This window comes from Schistocerca americana, chromosome 2, assembly GCF_021461395.2.
Source record: "Schistocerca americana isolate TAMUIC-IGC-003095 chromosome 2, iqSchAmer2.1, whole genome shotgun sequence".
NCBI classification, from domain to species: domain Eukaryota; kingdom Metazoa; phylum Arthropoda; class Insecta; order Orthoptera; family Acrididae; genus Schistocerca; species Schistocerca americana.
Genome location: NC_060120.1, coordinates 173,262,709 through 173,283,428, shown reverse-complemented (window position 1 = coordinate 173,283,428; position 20,720 = coordinate 173,262,709).

Sequence of the window (20,720 nt, the reverse complement as noted above, 5' to 3'; positions counted from 1 at the left end):
TTCCCTTCTGAGCTTGTCTTCCTACACGAGAGGCTTTGCTTCCGAGAGGAAGCACCGCACAAAGAAGAGCTCTTTCACGAGACCAAAACAAAACCTGTTGTTGCAGAGTATAGGCTGGACACAGTCCCTTGGTTCCCTACTGAACCTATGGTGTCAACGCGGTAACAAATCTCTCGTGCTTCGGAAACCAGATTACAGGATCTTACAACGCATTCTCAGTAACCAGTACCTTACGCAGACAATCTCGTACGTAGGTCACCCACAGCCATGAGTAAACATCTTTGGTGTTAAACAGCTTCAGCTGTACAGAGGTCTTAGTTTTTGGTTCAAATGGTTCAAATGGCTCTGAGCACTATGGGACTTAACTACTGTGGTCATCAGTCCCCTAGAACTTAGAACTACTAAAACGTAACTAACCTAAGGACATCACACACATCCATGCCCGAGGCAGGATTCGAACCTGCGACCATAGCAGTCGCGCGGTTCCGGACTGCGCGCCTAGAACCGCTAGACCACCGCGACCGGCTCTTAGTTTTTGGATCACTTTCGTTTTCATGACACAAAAGGCCACATTTCAGACGAAAATCAGCATTGTAATAAATCGTGAAGGAATAACAACCTTGAAACATCCACTAATATGACAATATTCTAAAAATATTTTAATATTTTAACAAATTTTTAGAAACTTTTACATATGAATATTAAAAATATTTTTACTCACATATCTAAAACATTAGCGCTAAAAATATTTTAAAATGCATATGGAAAAGCTTTTCAAAGATTTTTTTTTAATTTGTACAAATATGAAAATAAATTTAGAAAATTGTCATGTCAGTGGAAGTCTAAGGGTTGCTAATCCTTCTTGTTTCATTGTTTTGCAGATATTCACCTGAAGATGTGGTCTTAGTGCTCTGAAACTGGTACTGATCTAAAGATAAAGGACTTAATACAACTGAAGCGGTTTATTAATGCCCTAGCTAAACAGTCTTTTTTTTTTTTTTTTTTTTTTTTTTTTTTTTTTAGTCTGACTGGTAGCATTTGCAACCTGCACTGAAGCGCCAAAGAAACTGGTATAGGCATCCGTATTCAAATACAGACATTTGGAAACAGGCAGAATACGGCGCTGCAGTCGGCAACGCCTATATAAGAAAACGTCTGGCGCAGTTGTTAGATTGGTTACTGCTACTACAATGGCAGGTCATCAGGATGTAAGTGAGTTTGAACGTGCTGTTATAGTCGGCACGCGAGCGATGGGACACAGAATCTCCGAGGTAGCGATGAAGTGGAGATTTTCCCGTACGACCATTTCACGAGTGTACTGTGAATATCAGGAATCCGGTAAAACATCACATTTCCGACATCGCTGCTGCCGGAAAAAGATTCTACAAGAATGGGACCAACGACGACTGAAGAGAATCGTTAAGCATGTCAGAAGTGCAACCCTTCCGAAAATTGCTGCGGATTTCAATGCTGGGCCATCAACAAGTGTCAGCGTGCGAACTATTCAACGAAACATCATCGATACGGGCATTCGGAGCCGAAGGCCCACTCGTGTACGCTTGATGACTGCACCACACAAAGATTTATGCCTCGCCTTGGTCCTTCGACACCGACATTGGACTGTTGATAAATGGAAACATGTTACCCGGTCGGACGAGTCTCCTTTCAAATTGTATCGAGCGGAAGGACGTATACGGGTATGCAGACAATCTCATGAATCCATTGACCCTGCATGTCAGCAAGGGACTTTTCAGGTTCGTGAAGGCCCTGTAATGGCGTGGGACGTGTGCGGTTGAAGTGACATGTGACCCCAGATACGTCTAGTTACGACTGTGACAAGTGACGCGTACGTAAGGATCCTGTTTGATCACTTGCACCCATTCATGTCCATTGTGCATTCCGACAGGCTTGGGCAATTCCAGCAGGGCAAGCGGCACTCCAGACGCCCAGAATTGCTACAGAGTGACTCCAGGAACACTCTTCTGATTTTAAACACTTCCGACGGCCACCAAACTCCACAGACATGTACATTATTGAGGATATCTGGGATGTCTTACAATGTGCTGTTCAGAAGGGATCTCCACCTCCTCGTACTCTTACGGATGTATGGACAGCCCTGCAGTTTTCATGGTGTCAACTACTTCAGACATCAGTCGAGTCCATGCCACGTGGTGTTGTGGCACTTCTGCGTGCTCGCGAGGGTCCTATGTACCAGTCTCTTTGGCTCATCATTGTATATCATCAATTGTTTGCTAGACGTATTCCAATCTCTTTTGTTCCTATTTTCCCATGGTCCCTGTTTCATTATCATACAATGCTATGCTCCAAATACAAATTCTCAGAATATTTTCCTCAAATTAATGCCTATGTTTGATGCTAGAAGACTGTTGTTTGACGGGAATCAGGAATCAGTACCTATGAATAAATAAAAATCCATAACTAATTTCTCTGTTAAACTCAGAGAAGAGAGTGGGCAGGCGTAAAGAGTTCGCTGTCGGCCTCTACGAGGGTAAATGGGTGTCGATTTGGAAGACATAGGGACTCTGCATTAGAGCGTTTGAAGTTGCTTTGGAAGACTGGCGAACAAATAAACCAGAAGAGATAGATAACATTCTTTGAAGTTTCTAAAATCTCTAGGGGGAAGTGGTAACCAAACGGTTTCTCAAGCTAGTGCAAATGATCTGAGACTGGAGACGTACTGTCGACTTTCCAAAGAATGTAATCCACATAATCCCGAAAGGCAAGTATATAACAACGAAAACAAACAATTATTGACAAAATGATGTAATTGGATAGATAAAAAATCTATACACCCTCTCCCTGTTCCCATTCTTCCTAATGCTAATGCTGGAATCTCGCAATATCCTGTTGCAGAGCATGCTCTACAACATTAAATCCGTGACCTCGGCGCCGGTTTCACCACACGCGCTATCTGCATTCTTCCCCCAGACACCAGTTTCTCAGGACTCCACAGGTGAGGACTAGCACTGTATCATGTCCTAGGTTCTCGCCACACACCTGGCTTAATTTACGTTAATTTCTTCAGTCTCAGCATTTCTTCACTGTAACTACTCTTTGCTTCACTCCGTTTTAGTTTTCTACATATTTATTGTCTTCCCCGTCTATTTTTCACCTACCCCCTTCCAGCTCTGTTACGTAAAATGCACTTATCTTTTCACTCTTATTTACTTATGCATGATGTTTAAGCAGTAATCTTCGTCTGCATATTACTCTGTCTTCCACCTTTAAGCTTTTAGGTTTTCGAATCTCGTCCGATGCAGTCCCCAACAATAAGTCTTTCCTTCTAGTCCCGTACGGCAAGTTTCCCCTGACTCGCCGTTCTGGGTGACTTTCCCGAAATCTACCCCTCTTCCAAGACCTCTCTAGTCCTTTTCCTTCACCCTTCCTTCTTCTCCTTCAACCCTCCTGCCTGAAGAAGGAACCACTGGCTCCAAAAGCTTGCCAATTTTAACGGTGTTTTATGTGTGTGTTCTGCCTCCGTTTCTTGAGTAGATTTTTTATAAAGGCAAGTATATGCGACAATCAGATGACAAATAATTCCTCAAAGTTGCTGTCAAGAGTAATATACAGAAGAATGGAGTAGAAAGTTATTTGTAATCTAGTGAAGAGGCCGGTTTTAGCAAAGGTGAAGGCATCAAAGAGGCAGTTCTGGCGTGATGCTTTATAATAGAGACTCACATAAGAAAAATAAAAACAGCTTCTTGGGATTAGTCTACCTAGAAATATTCAACAACGTAAAATGGTGTAAAATGTTTAAAATTCTAAGAAAAGTTGTTAGAAGCCTGTAGAGGTATCCGGTTAGCTACACTATGCACACTACATAGGACGGACATTAAAGAACTCTCTAATGTGCGTCTTGTGTCGTGTAGTTACTGCTGTAAGTCGGCAATAGTGCCGCTTTGATCATCACTGCAGGGGTAGTGTCTGTACACAAGCTATCGGCTGATTTGTCACACGATACAGATTGTTTGAAAATGGGGACAGATGTCCGAGACTAGTCACCAACAGGAAATAATAAAAGGTACTTCTCAATGCAGCTCGTGACGGAGCTACGACCATTTATTTGACGAAAATTATATATACTGAGGTACGTCACTACTCTGCTTTACGTTGCTTTCTAAAAAGTGCACAGAACTCGACAGCTGAATTTTCAGTTTGGACTCATCATTTCACTTGCTGTTAGCCAGTATGACAGCTATTTCATGGCTTTCGCTTTGCTGCGACTACAGACATTGTCGCTAGGCCATCGGCAATTGTCAGTATTTCTGTATATTCCGGCAGTGAAACGCGGCTGGGTGCGTCGGTGGGACGGTGAACAGAGGGAGAACAGCACACACAAAGGGAGTGGAGCCGAGCTCAATAAAAATGGTAACAGAACCGTCGGGTGAGAAGGCGCTCATCTGGCGGCTAGGGCCCGCTCGGCGCCCGGCTGGCGATGCATATTCATAGCGCGGCGGGCCAAGCCGGGCAGAGCACGGTAGAGGCGTCCAGCGAACAGCACAGCAGAGCAGAGTCGCCAGCTGTCGCTGTCGCCGGAGGGAGGGGGGGGGGGGGGGGGGGGGCAGCCAGGCGCAAAGGCCGCCCCCGCCCCGCAACGAGGACGCAGCCGTAGCAGCGTCTGGCCTTACACCCCGGGGCCCACCAATAGCACGGCGCGCCATGAATCGCTTATTCGCCATCTGCATACAGTGCACTGTACAATGCGGACACCAGACGTCATCGAGCTCAGTTTGGTACCGAGATGTTGGCACTCAAGACACAAGTGTCTCTCGGTTACAGCGATGTTTACCTGAACAAACAACGCCCCAAAAAAGGCATTCTACGTCAGTTTATTTTCACTTATGAAGAACACGCGTTTCAGTACGGCATCGACGCCTTCGATTCTAACTATTTTGCTGCTCTCTCGCGTATTTATTCAGTGGTAAGATGGGCTCAAAACCTGAAACTTAACCTAAACGTGAAAAAGTCCCAAACAATATTGGTATCCCGACATAAATTCGTAATTCCGTGACCAGCTATTATTTTTGTAATCTTAATCGGATACAGCTGCGATCTACAACCAATATTTAATAAAAATTAAAAGGCAGTTTTTATTGGATATATATTCATTCATTTAAAAGTGGTGACCAGTTTCAGCCTGTTTTCGATCATCATCAGACCGTCCACTTCTGCTTCCACATACATCATCCTCAAGGTACCGTGTGGTTCGTGGTCGAGGTACCCTGTACCACTACTAGTCAAATGGTTCAAATGGCTCTGAGCACTTTGGGACTTAACATCTGAGGTCATCAGTCCCCTAGACTTAGAACTACTTAAACCTAACTAACCTAAGGACATCACACACATCCATGCCCGAGGCAGGATTCGAACCTGCGACCGTAGCTGTCGCGCGGTTCCAGACTGTAGCGGCTGGAACAGCTCGGCCACAGCGGCCGGCCTACATCTACATGTCTCCGTACGAGACCCAAATTTCCTTTTCTTCGTGGTTTTTACGGGAAATGTACGTCGGCGGCAAAGGAATCTTCTGCAGTCAGTTTCAAATGCCGCCGCGCGGACTAGGACGCCTTCCCACGGTTCGCGCTGCTTCCCCCGTCGGGGGTTCGAGTCATCCCTCGGGCGTGTGTGTGTGTGTGTGTGTGTGTGTGTGTGTGTGTGTGTGTGTGTTTGTGGGTGGGTGTGTGTGTTGTCCTTAGCGTAATTTAATTTAAGTTAGTGTAAGTGGTGTGTAGGCCTAGGGACCGATGACCTCAGCCGTTTGGTCCCATAGGAACTTCCCACCAATTACCAAATTCCAAATGCCGGCTGTCTACATTTTCTCAGCACTGTTTCTCGGAAAGAAAATCGTCTTCCCTCCAGGGATTCCCATTTCAATTCCGGAATCATCTCCGTAAAAATTTAGTGTTTATAGAATCTACCGACAACAAATCTAGCAGCCCTCATCGGAAATGCTTCGATGTGTCCCTTTAGTCCGACCTGGCGGGGATCCCAGACACTCAAGGACAGCATCCTATACGCGGTCTCCTGTACAGGTGAACCACACTTTCCCAAAATTCTCTCAATAAACCGAAGTGGACCATTCTCCTTCTCTGCTACAATCCTTACATACTCGTTCCATTTCATATCACTTTGCAACGTCACACCTAGATATTTAATCGACGTGGCTGTGTCAACCAATACATTACTAATACTGTATTCGAACGTTACAGGATTCTTTTTCCTACTCATCCCCATTAACTTACATTTTCCTGGATTTTATCACACAAGGTACAAATTTTGACTAAACCATCTTATACCCTCCTAAGTCGCCTTACCGTGCACCAAATCATCAGCAAACAACCGCAGCTAGGTGCCCACTCAGTCCGCCAAATCATTTGCATGTAAAGAGAACAACAACGGTTCTGTCAGACATCCCTGGAACACTCCTGACGACACCCTTGCCTCTGATGAAGACTCACCATCAGCGACAACATACTGGGTTCTGTTATTTAAGAAGTCTTCGAGCCACTCACATACCTGGGAGATTATTCCATATGTTCGTACCTTCGTTAACAGTCTGTAGTCAGGCACCTTGTCAAATGCTTTTTGGAAATATAGCAATATGGATTTCGCCTGTTGCCCTTCATCTGTGGTTCGTAGGATATTGTACGAGAAAGAGACGTACTCCAAAGGTAGCAGGTGATGACTGTGACAGAGATCAACTGCTCCTCCGTGAACAGTTGCCTCCTATTCGGAATTGCAACTGCAATGCCATATCTCAAAACAGTGAAGAACTAGGGGTGTAATATTGGGTGACCATCTCGACTAGGCGGAAAATACTTTTGCTACGTGCAGCAAGACTTCCGGCTGCACCGAGCGAGGTGGCACAGTGATTGTCACACTCGCATTCGGGACGCCGACGGTTCAAACTCGCGTCCGGCCATCCAGATTGAGGTTTTCTGTGATTTATCTAAATCGCTCCACCCAGATTCCGTGATGGTTTCTTTAGAATGACACTACCTTCCTCGTCCTTGACACGATCAGAGCATGCGCTCCGTTTCTAGTGACCTCGATGTCGACTGGACGTTAACTTGTTGCATTTCCTCAATCTCAGAACATATTTGTGTTCCTTCCATCTTACCTAAAACTTTTCTCCTGTCTGTTTACTATATTTTGCATCATAGGTCGCAAACTTTGTTTTATATACAGTCGAAATTGCAGATTTGCTCATCTTGTTACTGATATCATTACTCAGGCCATACAAGATAGTGTTCGATGAAATGCTACTCTGACGCCGAGATGTTTAAGAATGTTCTCTATCATTTGAGAGACAGTTCTCTACAGCAGCTAATTGTCTACCTTTATTTTTTCATCCTCTCGTTCCTACCTTCATTTTCTTCTTGTCCTTACATACCAGTTTGTTATGGGCGTTTTCTTTAAAAGCACTGGTGAAATGAAATGAAATGTCGTGTGGCTAGGGCCTCCCGTCGGGTACACCGTTCGCCTGGTACAGGTCTTTCGATTTGACGCCACTTCGGCGACCTGCGCGTCGATGGGGATGAAATGATGATGATGAGGACAACACAACACCCAGTCCCTGAGCGGAGAAAATCTCCGACCCAGCCGGGAATCGAACCCGGGCCCTTAGGATTGACAGTCTGTCACGCTGACCACTCAGCTACCGGGGACGGACAAAAGCACTGGTAAACGCTGTTTCTTCGATAATGTTTAATTTCGTATGTTTATCCCGCTTGCTCACTGTGACACTGATAGCTCTGTGTACTAAGCGAGGAAAAGCAGTCTGAATCTTGTCAATCGAATGACTCATTTAAGATTAGAGCATCAGTCGTTGTTGGTTTTCTATCAAAGCCAAAAGAGTGCTTAATGCGATTTTTTTAACACTGAGAAATTCTAAATTGCTATTCAGTTGTTCAAAAAATAGGCAATACTACAGTGATAATGATTGCGGGTACTCTAAATAGTAATCATTAACTGAGAAAATGTATTCACTCCGGTGTTACACTCTTTCTACTGACTGGGTGAGAGTATTCATGACTGATACTGAAGATTCGCACGCGGGAGAACAGCCGTTAAAATCCCTATCTGAGAATTGCGATTTCCGTAGCTTTAACTAAATCAATTACGGCAAATGCAGCGTGGCGCCTTTGAAAAGGACGCGGCATGTTTCCTTCCGCGACCCTTCCGTCTCTGTCTCTAACAAACATATAATGTACGGGACGGTAAATCCTAAACACTTCTTTCCATTCTTCTGCATATTATTTTCTTCAGCCTAAGGTTCTACTACATCTTCTGCTTTCTGCTCAGTTCTTTCGTGTAATGTTGTGTTTATCTGACAGTACCCCCTTCGGTGCAATTAAAAGGGAGGGCGGTAACATTAAGTGTACAATGGAAATTTCATTGTAAAATGTAAGGGAGATAACAATAGGCAGAAACAGTACATTGAAGGCCTATATGAAGTGGGAAGACTTAGCTAATGACATGACAGAAGAAGAAACAAGGATCGACATGGAAGAGACTGGGGATCCAGAATTAGAATCAGAATTTAAAAGGGCTGTGGACGACTTAAGACAGGGCAGAACGGATAGATAACATTCCATCGGACTTTCTAATATCTTGGGGGAAGTGGAAACTAAACGGCTATTCATGCTGGTGTGTAGAATGTGTGAGGCTGGTGATATACCATCAGACATTCGGAAATACATCGTCCATCCAGACTGCAAAAGCAGACAAGTGAGAGAATTATCGCACAAACAGCATAACAACCCATGCATACAAGACGGACAAGGCTAAATACAGAGGATTGGAAAAGGAAATTGAGGATTTGTTGGATGACGATCAGTTTGGCTTTAGGGAAAGTAAAAGTACCAGAGAGGCAATTCTGACTTTGCGATTGGTAATGGAAGCAAGACTGAATGAAAATCGAGACATGTTCATTGGATTTGTCGACAAGGAAAAAGCGTTCGCAGTGTTCGAAATTCTGAGAAAAACAGGGTTAACCTAGACTGAAAGATGGGTCATACACAAAATGTGCATTAATCAAACACACACCGTCGTCAGGCCACAAGTGGCCCATCGGGACCATCCGACCGCCGTGTCATCCTCAAATGAGGACGCGGATAAGAGGGGCGTGTGGTCAGCACACCGATCTCCCGGTCGTTATGATGGTTTTCTTTGACGGGAGCCGCTACTATTCGGTCGAGTAGCTCCTCAATTGACATCACGAGGCTGAGTGTACCCCGAAAAATGGCACCAGCACATGGCGGCTGGATGGTCACCCATCCAAATGCCGGCCACGCCCGACAGCGCTTAACTTCGGTGATCTCACAGGAACCGGTGTATCCACTGCGGCAAGGCCGTTGACTTGCATTAATCAAGAAGAAACAATAAAAGTGCAAGACAAAGAAAGAAGTGCTTGGAATTAACAAGGCTGTAAGACGAGGTTTCAGTCTTTCGTCCCTACTGTTCAGTCGATATACCGTAGAAGCAATGACGAAAATAAAAGTTCAAGAGTGGGATTAAAATTGAGGATGAAAGGATATCAATGGCAAGATTAGCTGAAAGTGCAGAAGAATTACAGGATGTGTTGCATGGAATGAAATGTCTAATGGGTACAGAATATGGATTGAGAATAAATCCGAGAAAGTCGAAAGTTATGAGAGGTAGCAGAAAAGAGAGAAGCAAGGGTCTTAACATTAGAAGTTAAGGGAAGCGCTACCTAGGCAGCAAAGTAAGCCATGACGGACGGGGCAAGGACATAAAAAGAAGACTAGCACTGGCAAAAACAGCATTCTTGGCCAAGGAAAGGATACTAATTTGAGGAAGAAATTTTTGAGATCGTACGTTTGGAATTCAGCATTGTTTGATAGTAAGAAAAGGGCTGTGGGCAAACCGCAACAGAAGAGAATAGGATCCTTTGAGATGTGGTGCTACAGAAGATAGCTGAAAATTAGATGGACTGATAAGGTAAGAAAGAGGAGTTTCTCTGCAGAATCGGCGAGGAAAGAAATATATGGAATACACTGACAATAAGAAGGGACAGGATGATAGGACCTGTGTTAAGACATCAGGAATAAACTTCTATAGTACTAAAGGCATCTGTAGAGGGTAAAAGCAGAGATTGGGATACATCCAGCAAATAATTGAGGACTCAGGCTGCAATTGCTGCTCTGAGACGGAAATGTTGGCACAGAAAACTGAAAAAAAACTTTTATTCCATTGGATAAATCTCGGTGCATAGTTAGAAATGAAAAATGTTATCGGCTTGGCAGCCAGTTTGTGGCGGTGGCCACCGGCGGCGATAGATGCTACTGGCGCGGGTATTTCGAGTGGTGCAAGCTAAGTGGCGGCTCGCCGGCTATATCGGCCGGGCTGTTTGCTTTCGCTGGCGCGGCCGTTATTTGCGCCAGCCTTCAAGTTGGCCAAGGCCGGCCGCGCCTGTTCTGGCTCAGCGGCTCGGGACTTTCCTGGTGATCCAGCCCCCAGCCTGCAGCCACTTCAAAGCCGGCCCCCGCCTCTATTAGGCGCGCTCCTCGGAAACCACCACGTCTTGTAGCCGGGCACAATGAACACGCCGGTTAGCTGCTTCACAAGGCACTCGACTAAATTGTAAGCAAACTGTCCAATTACAGCGCTGCTGAGGCCAGTGTTAAATTTCACTATGGATGTCTCCTATTTACAGAACAATAAAATATCGCCAGTTGCTATTTCTTCAGATAGTTCCAAGGCGTTTGATTGAGTAGATCATGATACTCTCACAGAAAACTCGTTTTATGAAAATGATGGCTTTACCCACAGCTGGTTTGAATCAAACTCGACGAACAGAATGCAATAAAGTTATACTGAATAAGTTAGACAATGTCGGAAAAGCAGAAAATTTTAGTGCCTGGGGAAAAATATCACATAGTGGGCCCCACAGGGTTCAATTTTGGGTCCACTCCTGTTCCTTATCTATGTGAAAGATCTTCCACGTAACATTTAACCAGCAAAATTGGCTCTTTTTGCAGACAGTACTAGTGTTATAATAAATCCCATTAGAGAGGAACAACAGAAAAGCTGTTAAATGATATTTTCCAAAGAATTATTAGGTGGGTCTAAATTTTGAAAGATCCAGTACATTCAGTTTTGTACAAGAAATAGTAATACAAACTGCTGATGTAGTACTTGAGCAGGAGTCAGTAAGTAGGATAGAGTACGTCAAATTTTTGGGTGTTCATATTGATGAAAACTTGAAGAAGCATAGTACTGAGCTTCTCAAACAATTAAGTTTAGCTACTTTTGCTCTTCGTATAATTGCAAATGCTGCAAACAAACGTATCAACCTCCTGTAGTATTTTGCACATTTTCACTCAGTAATGTCGTATGGAATAATTTTCTGAGGGAACTCATGACTTAGGAAGGCTGATCGTACAATACCGAGCGTCAAGTAGGTTAGTTTTCAAGGAACTAGGCATTTTAGCTACGCCGTAACAATACATATACTTCTTAATGAAATTCATAGTTAATAATCCATCACAATTTGAGAAGAACAGTGACGTACTTGCCTACAACACTAAACGGAAAATGACCTTTATTACCCATTGTTAAACCTGTCAGAGGAGTTAAATAAGCAAAATAAAAATTTTTGAACATTTGTCCATCAACATAAAATATTTGACAAGTGTCGAAGCAAGTTTTGATATATCATTTAAAATTATTTCTCCTGAACAACTACTTCTATTCAATTAATCAATTTCTACTTAAATACTGCTAGCCAGTAGCATACCTAAGTGTAGTTGTATGAGTAGGACTAAAAATAATAATGTGTTCATTAATGTTAACACTAATCCTGTATATATATCCTCCAAACTGAATCGTTCCATATCATTTCGTTAAAAGAATCGTTAAATGATCTATGGAGCATATAACTAACTAACACACTCAGACCACGTACAGTCAGCTACATTTACGAGATACATATTTGGTACATTTAGACACACAAGATCCACACCACTGTTAGCAGCGAACGTTTTCCAATCCAGAGGCCAGATCTCGGAATCTTCCTGAATGCAATCAAGTAGTTACAGGCCAATAATTCATTAGAGAAGATAAACTTCTTTGCCAAGCTCGCTAATAATAACTTTTATTCTCTATAACTGATTTCGGTGATCAGTATTGCCATCTTCAGAGTTCGATAGACAGATCTGAAGATGGTAACACTCATTACCTAAACCGGTTATCGAGAATAAAGGTTACCATTAGCAATCGTACCAAAGAAGGTTATCTTCTCTAACGTATTATCTCAGACCGCCTCTTGCGGCTCCAAATGAGTAAACTACAGGCCATTAGTGATTTGGACTACTAACAAGTTTAACCCTTTTTTGCAGGTCATAAAGAGGTTGGCGAATCTTTTTTAGACTGGTTTAGATATTGTAGCAGCGCACAGGATTAACATAGTCCGCCAGCAAACAGTTCCGAGTAAATCTTCGGAGCAAAACGTCACATAGTTTGTGTGACGCAACGCCATCGCGCGGGTTCTGGTCGCGGTCACCAGTGAGACCTCTCTCCGAGGACGATAGGGCACCAATGTTTCAGACAGAAAGCATCATCAGGTGCCCACAGAGTCCCCACAGTTCACAGAATACCTACTGCAGTAACAGCAGCCACACTAAAATGCCTTGGCCTAGTGAGTGATCCTTGTTACTACGTTTCAGACGCGCGGTTTCAAAAAACTTCTTCTCCTGTGCCATATGAACGTTGGATGTCACTAGAGCTCTTTTGCGCCAATCTAATTGTGACTTGTCATTTTCGCAGCCAACAGTACAATATTGCTTTCTTGCCAACAGGGTTACTAGTGGAGAAACATGACATTGCACAGGTATTTATGTATAACTGTGCTTCCACACCGGTATCACGCAGCTTGTGGCCTTGTGCTCAGTGTTTATGACGTCATATCTCCTGCACTATTTGTCGTACAATGACATAATGTTGTAGGTACATTCAGCTGCACATGCGGATACCGCCTGCGATATTTATTGCGAATAGATTTAGAAACAAAGAAGTAATAAATTTAAACATCTTGCATGATGCGGCAGTTTTTCACGCATCTCATTGTTTATGACGTCATATCTCTTCAACTACGTGTCGTATAGTGGTATAATTTTGCATTTACTTTCCGTAGTATATGCTAATACTATCTGTAAAATATGTCGCAATTACAGTGTTTACTAAACAAATTATAAAGTATAGTGCCATGCCTCAAGCGGTACTTTTACTGTATGAACAGCAGGAAAGTAGTAAATGAGAAACATTTTTCTTTCATCATTTTGTTGGGGTTTTCAGCGTGAAAAAAATTCATAGACGCTTGAAATTATGTGTAAAGTTCGTTGCAATTAAGCTACGAGCTCTCATCCTCAAATATTGGATGAATAAGGTCTGGGAATTCACGTACCGCGGGCCATGCTACGTCTTACCCTGACATAGACCCCTTTGATATGTACGTAGTTCTTGCCATCACAGATATTTTCGCCTGACTATAAGGTACATGTGCACCAAGTTTGGTTGAAATCGGTCCAGTGGCTTAGAAGTAGACATGGAAAAGACACACACACACACACGCACACGCACACGCACACACACATTCATTTTTACAAAATGTATGCTGTCACTACTCTTCAATACTTTTATTTTTGCCTAGTTTGCCTTTAACTCGTTGTTTACAGCTACGTAGCTGCGCATAGCACTGAATAATTGTTTGAATTATTTGTACTTAACTTCAGAAAACATCTCTAGATTACGAATCATTGTGAAGTGTATGGCAGTACGAATGAGAGAAAAAATTGTAGTTTTTTTTTCTTGATTTCTGGTATTTGGTCTGTTATGAGTCGGTTCTCTCCATATGAAAGATGTGTTCTTCGAGAGTACGTTATTAAGATCTTTCTTTTTTTCTGTTACTCTTTCTCAGCATTCGAACAAACACGTAACGATACACACCACACTTTTCGTGTACCTCGATTTACCCTATTCACTTGTAATAACTGAAACTTCCATACCATACGTGTTGCTCAGGTGCTAAGGAAATAATATTAAGACCACAAGCGCGAAGCTACGGGATTAGATCTTCAGTCTGTCCTAAGATTCGTGTCTGCCACTAATCGCTTATAACCCAGCGATTTTTATGTGGTAAAAATGTAAAGTTGCATTGTGACTTGGAGTACACTTTAAGCTGTAGGACCGCAACAATTGGCTGCATAAAGCAGTTCAAAGAACGGAGAGCGACAGTGACTGACCACTAGTAGTGCTCTGAAGACGTTAAAAATCAATCTTTGGGTAGAAGACAGATATACTTGTGAGTATTATATTGTGTTCGTTGAGCGTAACAGAAGTGACATGTGTAATTTCATGTGTTATCCATTTCTTCATAGACTTCTGCGGGACATGCCCTCCCAAAACGCGAAGGGGAATGCGTGACCCAAAGGACTACGCAGCGCCTGAAATGTCAGCTACCGGGCCCGCCTCGTTTCCGTAGCAACAGCTGGTGCCAGCAACGTCAACGCTAACGTCACGGCCGTCCCTGCGAACGACCGAGGCCAGTGTAATGTTTACAATGAAAACTCTGACAAACTCGGGGTCCTGCGTAAAATACACAGAGGTGCGCAAAACGTTGTGAACGCTTTCCAATACGGCAATGACAGCGTTTAGGACATTTCTGGCAGATGTAACGATGCACTGAAAAAAACTTCATCACATATGAGACCCTTCTGCTGTCTTAAGAGACGCTTGTAAGGTCCAGAATGTGACGTCCGAAGTTGGGAGTACCATGAAAACGGGAGAGGCTATACGGTTGTTTACGTTTCGCCGTCATTAGTTTCAATCGAATTAAATTAGCCTGCCATTGTCCGACAAGGCGCCAAACCACTATATCCGATACGCGGACGCCGAAGACTGATACAAAACATTAAATCAGATTAGTCAGCAATGTGTGGCGCCACGGAACTGACAGCAGTGTTCTATGGTGGAGAACTGCCCGAGTGTTTTGAAATACTCCGTCCATAACCCATTACCTCAAATATGACAGTGTCGAATTGTGCTCTACAACGTATGCCGCGTACGTGTCTCGTCGTTGAACCAGCGATATTTTCAGCTGACGGGGAGAACACGGAAAGAGACATAATCCGATTTCCGAAAAAGTCCCCTTAGTGGAAGAGGGGTCAAAATAAGCGAACACGTGTCTAGTCTTATCCGTAGATATTCGACTGTTTCTGAGAAGACTACGGTAAAATTTTTAGATGTACTTGATGTGTCTTTTCGATAGAAAATAGTTCGCTTGAAGCGGTGGTACAGGGTGGTACAGTGGCTAGCGATGTTCAAATGGCTCTGAGCACTATAGGACTTAACATCTCGGGTCGTCAGTCCCCTAGAACTTAGAACTACTTAAACCTAACTAACCTAAGGACATCACACACATCCATGCCCGAGGCAGGATTCGAACCTGCGACCGTAGCGGTCGCGTGGTTCCAGACTGTAGCGCCTAGAACTGCTCGGGCACTCCGGCCGGCGCTAGCGACGTGGCTTCACGCTTTTGCACCCTGTGTTCGACACCCGATTATGATTTTCATTTTCATTTTTATTTTTCATTTATCTATCTATATCTACAGAAGATTACTAATCGAATGGTTTCCAATGTATATCGAAATAACGTTGTCCTTATTCGTCTATGTCTAGTGAAAGCTTTAAAAATACAAAAAGAAAAACAATAGATTTACACAAAAATTATTTTAGATTGAATTCGGCGGAATTCATCTAGTGTATCTTGATTCATAATCAACTGCAAGCACCAGTTTTCGTGAAAGTCATCCGTTTGCGTAACCTGCGTCGAAATTATTTCCAACGCATTAAATCTACGATCGGTATCATCCAAGAGAATGAAGAAAATGTTCCTGAAGAGTAAATATAACAATGAAATATACGAATTAAGAAGATTGAAATACAAGAATATGGTAATTTAGAGAGACTGAAATCCCTGCGAGCTCCATACAAACGTATATATCATGTAATTAATGTATGAAAGTTGTTGTGATATCCAGGTGTAATTTTACAATTGATATAATGCCCTTATGTCTTCTAACATGATAAGAAATATTCATGTACTAACCTTCCCCGGACATGGGTAGAGGAATGGAAAAAATAAAATAAACACGGGACGCGAAAGTGAATGGTCGCCACCAGTTCAGCGGCGCTGACTGCGCGATAAAAGGCATCTAAATTACTTCGAAAATTTTTACTGTCGTTTTCTTGGAAATAGTCAAGTATCTGCGGATAAGCCCAGACACGCGTTCGTTTATTTGTGCTCCTCTTCCACTGAGTGAAGTTTCGGGGAAATTCGGGTTATGGCCGAACACTTGACGTGTTCTCCTCGTGAGTTCGGGGAAATGCCGTGATTGGACACTGGAACAAGGTTTACAGTTTTCCACGATTAGAAGATTCATACTTTGTGTACATCATGTGCGTGATTACGAACGTCTATATTATAAATGATGCGGTATTATCATCGTTAACAACCGGAATTACAGAAAAAAACGGTGTGATTTACTCGTAAGTGATATTTCTTGACGGACCCATTGATAGGAATGCTGTTAGTATTCGACAAAAAAGACACTAATCTCTGATGCTGTGCTGTACTGTTTTTTGTTGAATAAGATTACATGTGTTCCGTGGCACAAATATGTTCATACAGTTCCTGTTAATATGATTACATCCTCCTTGCTGTGATATCGGTTATTTCTTTCTGATACTGGCACAATACGCTGCTGTAAGTTTTGTTTATAATACAACTTTTCATTTGCTACGAATAATTGAAATGTTGAAATGTTTTACACCCGTAAATACGATAATTGATTTTGTCAGACAGTGCAGCACTATCTGAGTGTGATATATATACACCCCCCCTCATCAGCGACAGTAATGTTTAGTTTAGTGTCTCGGGGAAGATAATTTGATTCATGATGGCATTTATTCGGATAGGATGCTATTTTTGAGCAACTGTTTCGCTGTAGCTATTGCTGCTTCCGGTTTCTTCGTTTGTCTGAAAAAGACTAGATAGTCAAAAAAATGGCTCTGAGCACTATGGGACTTAACATCTTGGGTCATCAGTCCCCTAGGACTTAGAACTAGTTAAACCTAACTAACCTAAGGACATCACACACACTCATGCCCGAGGCAGGATTCGAACCTGCGACCGTTGCAGTCCCGCGGTTCCGGACTGCAGCGCCTAGAACCGCACGGCCACCGCGGCCGGCACTAGATAGTCACTTTTCGTTTTCTGCATGCTATACAAGAAGGAACCATTATACACCATATCTGATCAAAACTATCGAGGAACCCTTGTGTACAGCGGAATTGATCTCTAGACGTAACAAGTGGCAGATCCACCAAAATAAAACCAGGCGTAGAAATTGTGCTGACTGTAGCGAGGCAGCAACAGCAGAATTGGTCAGTCGGGAGAGCGTAGAGACTCCGTATGTGGACTAGACACTGGGTTGTACTAGAGTAAAAAAACCGCGAGTGATTTCAACCCGTCAAAAGTTGTTCCAGTTCACTATTGGTGATGTTATTATGAAGTGGAAACATGAAGTGACAATAGCTAAAACAAGACCAAGTTATCTCATGTATTTGTTCCTTTAACTTTTTAGCAGAAAGCACCAGTGCTTCATTTATAAGCAGAAAATGGAGAGTTCGTTAGTTTAGTAAGGATACGACACAAGATTAGTTGCATTATTAACTTTCAGAAGATTAAATTCAACGATTGGACATTTCCGTGGGTCTAGGCTGGAGACGTAGTCCTTATAAATGACCTTCCGTTACGTAGCTGTAAATTCTGTGTAGTTTATTTCAGACACAGCTGTTAGAGATTGAGAGCCTAAGGATATATACCAACCCATACTATCTTTTTACTTTCGACACCTCAGTTTCTTGTTTATCAACGAAAATCAGTGTACAGTTTCTCAAGTGCTCCTGTACAATATTGCCTTTGGTCAAAAGTTTTTTTTTTCTTTGACGCGGCGAACAATGGTATTAAATGTGTGTGCAGCAGCTGAAGGAATCGAAAGTTGCGGCGTCGCTTCCGATTCCATTTTCCACTCGATGTTACGACCATTAGGTAAGCTGCCAAAATTGTGGGGAAGAGTGCAATCTTCCATTCGCCTATCACCGAGATATGTATGTTATAGAAATCGATATAGTTCCATTTGAGTAGATTACATTATTATCTTTATTTCGAGTGTTAATAATAGTCAGGAATAATAAATGAAATTTTGGTATCGACTGAGAATGTTTTTAATAGCACGTTTTTACTTTAGCAGGTTAACATATATGTGACTTTAAAAATTGGTTGAGCTGCTTTTCACATTTTTCCGAATAAAATGAAGAGGGAAAGTAAGGATTTCTGATGGTCGAGCCTAGATGAGGGCAAAAAGAACAACTGTACAAATCGCACTTATTCTGGAGCACTCAGAAGAGGAACATCGAGAAACGCGTGATCCACAGTCGGCCCCCATCGCCTGACAGTGTTCCATGAAAGTGTCACCCACTAGTGTGAAGACCGCAGCAATCCGAGCGTGACGTGTTTTACGACGTGTTTCGGCCGCATTTTTACGGCGCCCCGTCATTTCGTCGCCGTACAGCGGAACGACCTGGCCGTGGGGACGCTGTCAGCCGTGTAAGAGTGAAGACGTGGAGGGCGCTATCGGAAAAACCGCAGGGCGCTCGCCTTTCGGTGTTCTTTTCTCCTGAGCGGGGGCCCCGGGCGAGGGCAGTGCCGTCCAGCGACAAAGCAGAGACGGGGGTGGGGAGGGGGCGGGTTGCGGTGTCCGAGTGTCGGCCGCCTCACCTCCGACCTCCACTTTCCTCTCTCGCCGGAAGTTTAATTAGTTCCAGCGCCTGAAGTCTGAAACGGCCTAAAGACTCATTCTATTTTTTTTTCTCAGTGACGCTTTGCCATCACCCCGACACAAGGTATTGCTGTCATCTTAGTTTGTTGAACGGCGGGAAAAGCGCTCTACGACACCGGAAGAGCTTGTGGTCGTATCTAAAGGCCTTTAGTGGTACGAAAGTTGGTGTTCAGGCACTCGCAGATCACAGAGAAACCGAAAATGACACAGTGAAGTACCTTGAACAGGCTCACTGCCAACCAGCAGCCCCTAGCAAGTGACACACAATTCCAACTTTTCACATATGACATGCTGAATGCTACTGCTCAAGACAGTTAGCTGGATGAAAGGTAAATGTTAATTGGATGTACGAGGGACATGCAATAAGTTATGCAACACTTTTCTACTGAAAGCAGGGTGGGTTTATTCATGATTCCAATACACTATATTATTCCCTACTCTTTTGGCTACAAAACCATATTTTTCAACGTAATGCCCATTCAATGCGACGCCCTTACACCACCTAACTGGGAAGACCTGCATGTCTGCATGCTACCATCCTAATGCACAATATTGGATCCTGTGAGGATGTACGACAAAAATTTGTAACTATCACCCTCGTAACGCGCAAGCAATTCAGCAGAAATGCTCGTTCGTTGCTGCTTATGTTTTCTGCTACGCTGCGACGAACCCAGCGGGCAAACACTTTCGAGTACCCCAATTGGTGCGTTACTGTGTCAGCACTACTAACAGAAACGTCCAGTTCTGCAGCTAGGCGTTTGATTGCGATCCATCGAGCACTTCTAATGAGGGTGTCCGCACGTTCCAACATGGCAAGGGTACAGGTGTATGCGGCCGGCCGGAACGCGGGAGGTCGGAAAGGTTTGCGCGACTTTGTTGCAACACGTCACTCAACACGTCACCCAACGACTCACCGTGCTTTCGTTCACTGTCAGGTTTCCGTAGACATTCGGCAAGAGCTTATGAATATCTGCGATGGTCTGGTTTTACGCCAGAAGAAATTCAATGACAGGTCTCTGGAACACACCACCTTTACAGACGCCATTTTGAAGGTTACGTTTGGCTGCCACCAATTTAAACTATAGGAACTGAAAAGGGAATTTTCTACTGTGTGCCATAACAAATTCCACAATTTTTCAACCGAAACTGGCAGAGAAAAAAATGTGTTGCGTTACTTATTGAGCGTCCCTCGTATCTTGATTTTTAAGCTGTTGCGGGTTTATGTAATCCCCCATCATTCTGTCACTTGAGAAAGGATTTCTAACGGGAAATTTACTATCATTAATTTCCTCGTGTGACTATGGGGATCAGGGGCATAATTCCTTTTCATATCCCCTTGCGTAGTCGCTTCCATGAAAACGGTAACATGACGTCTTTAGGTCGAGCTTCAGGCGATTCCTTCCTAGCTTGTCATTGATCTTAGGTGTTCTGTAAGGAAGTTCCATGCCGAGATAGGGCACAGAATGTGATAAGGCAATCGAGCTAGCGTATCTAACTAATACTTGGTGAACGATATTCAACTGTTCTGTGGTGACAACGAAATTGAGAATATGTGTGGGTTTGGGGCTAGGTTGGTTGGTTAGCTGGTTTGGGGGAGGGAACCAAACAGCGAGGTCATCGGTCCCATCGGATTAGGGAAGGACGAGGAAGGAAAATGGGCCGTGCCCTTTCAAAGGAATAATCCCGGCATTTGCCTGAAGTGATTTGGGGAAATCACGGAAAACCTAAATCAGGATGGCTGGACGCAGGTTTTGTACCGTCGTCCTCCCAAATGTGAAT